Here is a 6,285-nt window from a genome sequence, read left to right as displayed (position 1 = left end):
TTTGTAGGAGGGAAGGCCAATTGCATTTGAAAGCAAGAAGCTTGATTCAGCCCAGCAAAATTATTTTGAGTATGAAAGAGAAGTTTATGCAATAGTGTCTGCTTTGAAGACATGGCCGCATTATTTGTATGGGGCCCAATTCGAGAGTGTGTTTGACCATGAAAAATAAAACGGTTTACACAACAATCTGATTTGAAGAGTTGGAAGGCCAAGTGGATTGAGATTCTTCAAGAATATGATACAAAGTTCCGATATCATAAAGGACGATATAATGTGGTAGTTGAGGCTCTTAGTTGAATATCACTAGTTAGTACTCCTAGCATAACCACACAAGGTAGGGATATTGAAGTGAATGTTGTCCAACATAGAGGACATTCTGAGATCATATCTCTTCTCTTTACCGAGCTACAAAGCAAGGTTTTGGAATCTCTCAAGGGAAAATGTGAGCATGATCAGGCATACTCCAAAGTGTGGAGCCATGTGCAAATGAGGGATCCTTCTCACTCCAATGCTGGTAGTTCATGTTTAACCTCCACACTTGGTTCTCCTCTTTGAGTGATGAGTTGCAAAGATGGAAGAGGTATTTTTGCGTGTCCTAGAGCACTCAAAAAATTCTGAATACTCGCCCAGCTCCTAAATTATATTCGCGATATTGTGGGCCTTTTATGATACTCAAGCAAGTTGGTGATAGAGCCTACAAAATTTTGTTACGTATGCACTCTTGTATTCATCCAATATTTCATGTGATTTGTTTACATAAACACTTGCATGGGGATGATAATGTCATTGAAGAGCAAATTTTGGTTGATTTCATTGAACCTCCGATCCAACCGCATGAACCTAAGAGAATCTTAGACCATCATGATTTACATACTTGTCATCATGTGCGTCGAAAGCTTTAGTCAAGTGGAAAGACCGACCTGAAGAAAGGTGCCACTTGGGAAAACATTAGTGTTCTTAAGAATAAATTTTCCACTTTTTTTTTGAGGATGAAAACACTTCTCCAAGGGGGGAGTAATGTAAGGTTAAGGAGGTCACAAACCTAGGCCAAGGGCCTAGACTGTGCATGTAGATAGGGGATCCTAAAGCAAGCTAGGGCTAAGAGCCCAACTCTTATATAAAGGGTGGTAGGGAGGAGGATAACCGATGCAGTCTCCTTGGGTCTTATAATATCGTTAACAAATACGCGTATCTTGCACTTAGGGGAGAAGTTAAGAGACATTAGAAAAGGTTATATAGGGGTTAACATAGTCATGGCATCAGTGTACAAGCAGTGCAAAGCGAACCCTCCATCTACCCTATTCTTTTGCTTAACACTTGGGCTATCAATTTGAACAAATTCACCTAAACAAATCTTATCAAGGTAGAGATCTATATATGGATCATTAACCACCACCCAAATGGTTTCATTGCATTTTACATCAACGAAGTCAACATTGAGGTAGCGATGAGGTGGCAATGAAGAGCAAGACATTGAAGACCCACCAATAGATTTATTTCATGGATGAGTACAGTCAGTTTTTATCATTTGGAGCTCTATATTACACTAACTATGAGGAGCTAGTGCCTTTGCATTGCTTAATGTCAACACTTAAATTAAAAACAAACATCAAATCCACCTTTGTTCCAAACAAATAGTAACTTACACCAGTTACCTTGAAACAACAAACTCCGTCACAAGGAAATGCTACAAGCATACCCAATAGAGACTTCAAGTTCTTTTAGTCATGGAACAATCATACATGATTGGTGGAGAATCATTAATTCATACAAAATAATACCCCTTTCTTCTTAAACGTGTGAAGAAACAATTGATGACAAAGGTGAGGCTCATTCAGAGTCGCCTTCTTTTTCTGGTAGCACTTAATGGCATTGTTAGTAGGGGGAACATATAGGGAATTAAATAGGGGGACATTGAGAATCAAAAGTGTTTTCAATGAGGAGCATAGTGCAATCTTGCTTGCAAGCTCATTGCACATCCCCTGAAAGTTTGTTGCTTACTATCTTTGTCTAGCCCTTCCCCTACCTATATGTTGCCTTGCTGAAGTTCTTTCATGAGCTTCTTATTCTTGTAGTTTAAGAAACCTGCAAAGTTCCCGATCCCCTAAATTGCACCACTATGCCTTGGAAATATCAACTAACTCTTACAAGGGCCAAAAAATAGATAAGACAATGCAAAAGTAATGCCCCTCTTCCAAGACATAGGAAGGAAAAAGTTTTGTAACGATTAGCTTTCCATATGACACTAATATATAAGCTTTATCCAACAGTCCATAATTGCTCCCAAGAGTTTAATGCTTTCCTAAAGCATTGCTGAAAAGTGAGAAGCCTTAAGATTAACGTTGAAAGTGGTACATAGAAGTTGATTGATGTTTCATTGGAAGAAGGCAAGCAGGGTTTCATGCTTGTTCATTCTTTTGAGAGACTAGTCTCTTCTTTATTTGATTTCCTTGTTGTGGTGTTTGTCATAAAAGCTAGTTCTACTTTAGTATAATTTAGCTTTCGCTTGGACAGACTAGCATCATGACAACAATTGATAGCAAGGAGCAGAGGCTCAATGAGCTTTGTTATAGGTAGGAATTGCACCAGACTATAGTAAGGTGTAATATTTACTGGGTATTTACCAGTGCGTTCTCTCTCTCTCTCTCTCTCTCTCTCTCTCTCTCTCTCTCTCTCTCTCTCTCTCTCTCTCTCTCTCTCTCTCTCACACACACACACACACACACACACACACACACACACAGTTGAGAGAGAGAGAGAGAGAGAGAGAGAGAGAGAGAGAGAGAGAGAGAGAGAGATGATCAAAGTGGCAATGGAAAAGGGAAAGGAGGAAGAACTTGACACATCACATAAGCAATATTTTGATGAACTAGATGATATGATGTTTGCCAAACATATATCCACTATGAGGACAACAAAATCTCACTGTCTCAAGTTCTATGCTACGAGATGAAGAAGGTATGCTTGAGTTGTTTAGTTTCCTTGTGGAGGTCCTGGTACAACCAATGTTGTTTTTTTCGGGGGAGGAAGTTGAAACTATAGCCTTGTAGGGCTTCACATGCATCACCAAGTGTAAGGCTCGATGGGAGTTTGATGCAATTGGTATGTATGAGTGTGTCCAAGACGCGACAAAGCTCCTCACATGCTTAGCCCAAGTTCGGTGGAGTAGATGCTATATGTGAGAGCCCAAGACACATAATCGAGCAATACTAGTGAAACAAAGGCACTAATTTCAATGGTTAGGATGTGTCCCCATGTGGAGTCCATATGTGAATGGAATTTCTTACATAGACATGTGCATGTCATCTCCTTATGCAAGGTATAAATAGTACGTGCATTGCACATTTTAAAAGGAGCATCAAACGACCATGTAAAGTGACAATCACTCCAAAGCTGAGTGGTGACAATATTCAATCCAAAGAAAAAGAGTTCAAAAAAGGCCTTGACATTACATAAATCTAGCAAAGGGTTAACAAAATGGATTGGAACAAAGATGCCTTTGTTTAAAGGCTTCTTCTCGAAGCATAGCCTTCCATGCAAATCTCTAATAACCTGTAGCGAACAGCAAGGAAGCAGATTCAAATTTCAATCATACAATAAGGCTTTTGTGCTAGCAGCACAAAAGCCTTTAACCCACAGTGTGCTAGCAGCACACTGTGGGTTAAAGGAGGGGAGAGCACAGGGCGGAGGGGGATGCACAGACTTTTGCAAGGAGTAGGCAGGATGAGTGGGAGTGTTGAATGGTGTGTGAGAGTTGTTAGTCAAGTCGACAGGTGAGGCTTGCGACCATCGAAATTTGGTCGTAGTGGAACCAGTCGATCTTTGTGGGGTGTATGGCTGTCATACTCGGCCTCGGGACTATTTTGAAGAACCTCCTTGAGCATGCTTATTTGATTTTGCATCTCAACATCTCTCCCCGGAATAATGGCCTACTGTATAAAGCTATCAACCTCAACATTGAGACTTGTTGTGGGAGCATGTTGAGTAAACAAAACTCGATGCTTGAAAGCATCCTTCAACTTCTCCCTCTAAAAAAGGTGAATCAGCAAACCTTTTATGGCCTCCTGGGCTTGTTTCTCAATCCAAGAGAGAAAGGCAATAGTAGACATTTTCAAACTTGAGCCCAAGAAGAATATGGAAAGACGATTCATCATCATCCACAATGCATGGTATACATTTCCATCCTTGCAATTATCAGAGAGAGAGAGAGAGAGAGATTATCAAAGTGGCAATGGAAAAGTTAAAGGAGGAGGAACTCGACACATCACATAAGCAATATTTTGATGAACTGGATGATATGATATTTGCTAAGAGCATATCCACTATGAGGACAATAAAGTCTCACCGTCTCAAGTTCTATGCTAGATCATATAGTCATATGAGAAGGTCATGGGTCACCACCTTGGAGCATTAGATTTCCTATTGTGGATGACATCAAGCTCCTTTTTTTATGTTGTTGGGAAGGTAGGTAGATGTGATGTCAAAGAATGGATGGGTTGCACTATACCAAACATGAGGAAGGCTTTCGTGGCTACCATTATCTTCACACCAACCTCTCAAGCTCCAATTGTAGATGCACAACCCAAAGCTTTTTAAAGTTGTTCATCATAGCTAGGTTTCATGTAAGTAGCAATAATAATCATAGTACAAGATACAATATCTAAGAGGGCGTGTATCAAAGACTTGTTATGCATCAACAAGAAAATTGCATTCACATATAGTTCAACCAACAATATTGATAAGTTTCTCAAAACTGCAGGTGTACATATAAACTATAAGGCAAACAAACAAAATACTAATTCTGTTTACATTGCTTACACTTGAATGACCCAACTTCGTTGATAGAACTTTATGGTAAAAATCAAGCACACCAAGCCTCAACTAAACACATCCATTTCTACCAACTTCGTTGATAGAACTTTATGGTAAAAATCAAGCACACCAAGCCTCAACTTAACACATCCATAGGAAGGAAAAAAGTTTTGTTACCATTAGCATTCCATGTGACACTAATCTATAAGCTTTATCCAACAATCCATAATTGATCCCAAGAGTTTAATGCTTTCCTAAAGCATTGCGGAAATGTGAGAATCCTTTAGATTAACATTGAAAGTGGTGTTGTAGAGTGGCAGAGAAATCAATCATAACATTAAGAATGTAGCAGCTCTTCACAACGTAAGCATAGGTAAAATTCTTTTGGATAATGCCTTCATTCTCCATCAATGGAATCTATACTAAAGTTTCTTCATATCCTATCTCCATGTTCCAAGAGACGACATTCCAACCAAGAAGATCTGCAAAACATTTGTCCTTTTGGGAGGATTCCATATGTCGTGGCGTAAATATCGACCAAAGCGCAAAATAACACTTGCTGAAAATGTAAGACGTGAGCTTTGTCCTAGAGTCACTAGAGTATGAGTCAAGGAGAGAAAAGGTGGAATTATCCCACATGTATTGGTGCAAGTTTGTAGAGCTACTTAAAGCTCATTTCATTAATAAACAAATCTATTCCAATTTTGCATTACATCTCTCTTGTTTATGGTGAGCTTGTGATGGGTTAGCAAACTACTCAAGATCGTGCTGATGAGTCCAAGTTAATCTATCTTGGAACCTAATTTGCTTGAGTGATAATCTAGCCTACACACACTCACTTGTGTGCACGATATTTGTCTTTCATTCACCCTAGCTAGCACAATCCCAAAGGAAAACAAAGGTTCCAATGAGCCTAAGGGGAAGGACAATGTCCAAAAGTCTCCTAAGGGCAATTCCAACAAAGCTAAAGAGAAGGGAGTTTACAAAGGAAAGAATAAACTCTCTCCTGAAGAGCTTGAGCGTTATCGTAAAGATAACCGGTGTTTCAAGTGCGGCGAACAAGGGCATGCGTACCGCGCTTGTCCCCAAAAGAACAACCGCCAAGATCCTCCTAGAGCTTCTTTGGTTGAAATCCAAGAGGAGGAGATTCACCAAACTCACCACAAAGGATCTCCTCTATGCCATGCTTGGGGAAAGGTAAGAGAACATGATGCTTTTATTCTCTTTGACCCTGGTTCTACTCACAATTTCATATCTATGGAGTTAGCCACCAAGCTAGGCATACAATCCTACGAGATGGGAGATATCCTACCCGCAGACAGTGCCTTCAAGGGGCAAGAAGCTTCAGTCACTCCCTTAATCGGGAAATTGAGGCTTCATGTCCAAGGCTATGTGGACAAAGAGGATTTCTTTATCTCTCCTCTCAAGCATGAGGATGTAATCCTAGGGGCACCATGGTTTGACCGTCTGGCT

Source organism: Adiantum capillus-veneris, chromosome 27 (assembly GCF_014529385.1).
Source record: "Adiantum capillus-veneris isolate H3 chromosome 27, ASM1452938v2, whole genome shotgun sequence".
NCBI lineage: Eukaryota > Viridiplantae > Streptophyta > Polypodiopsida > Polypodiales > Pteridaceae > Adiantum > Adiantum capillus-veneris.
Note: the sequence above shows the minus strand (reverse complement) of the source record.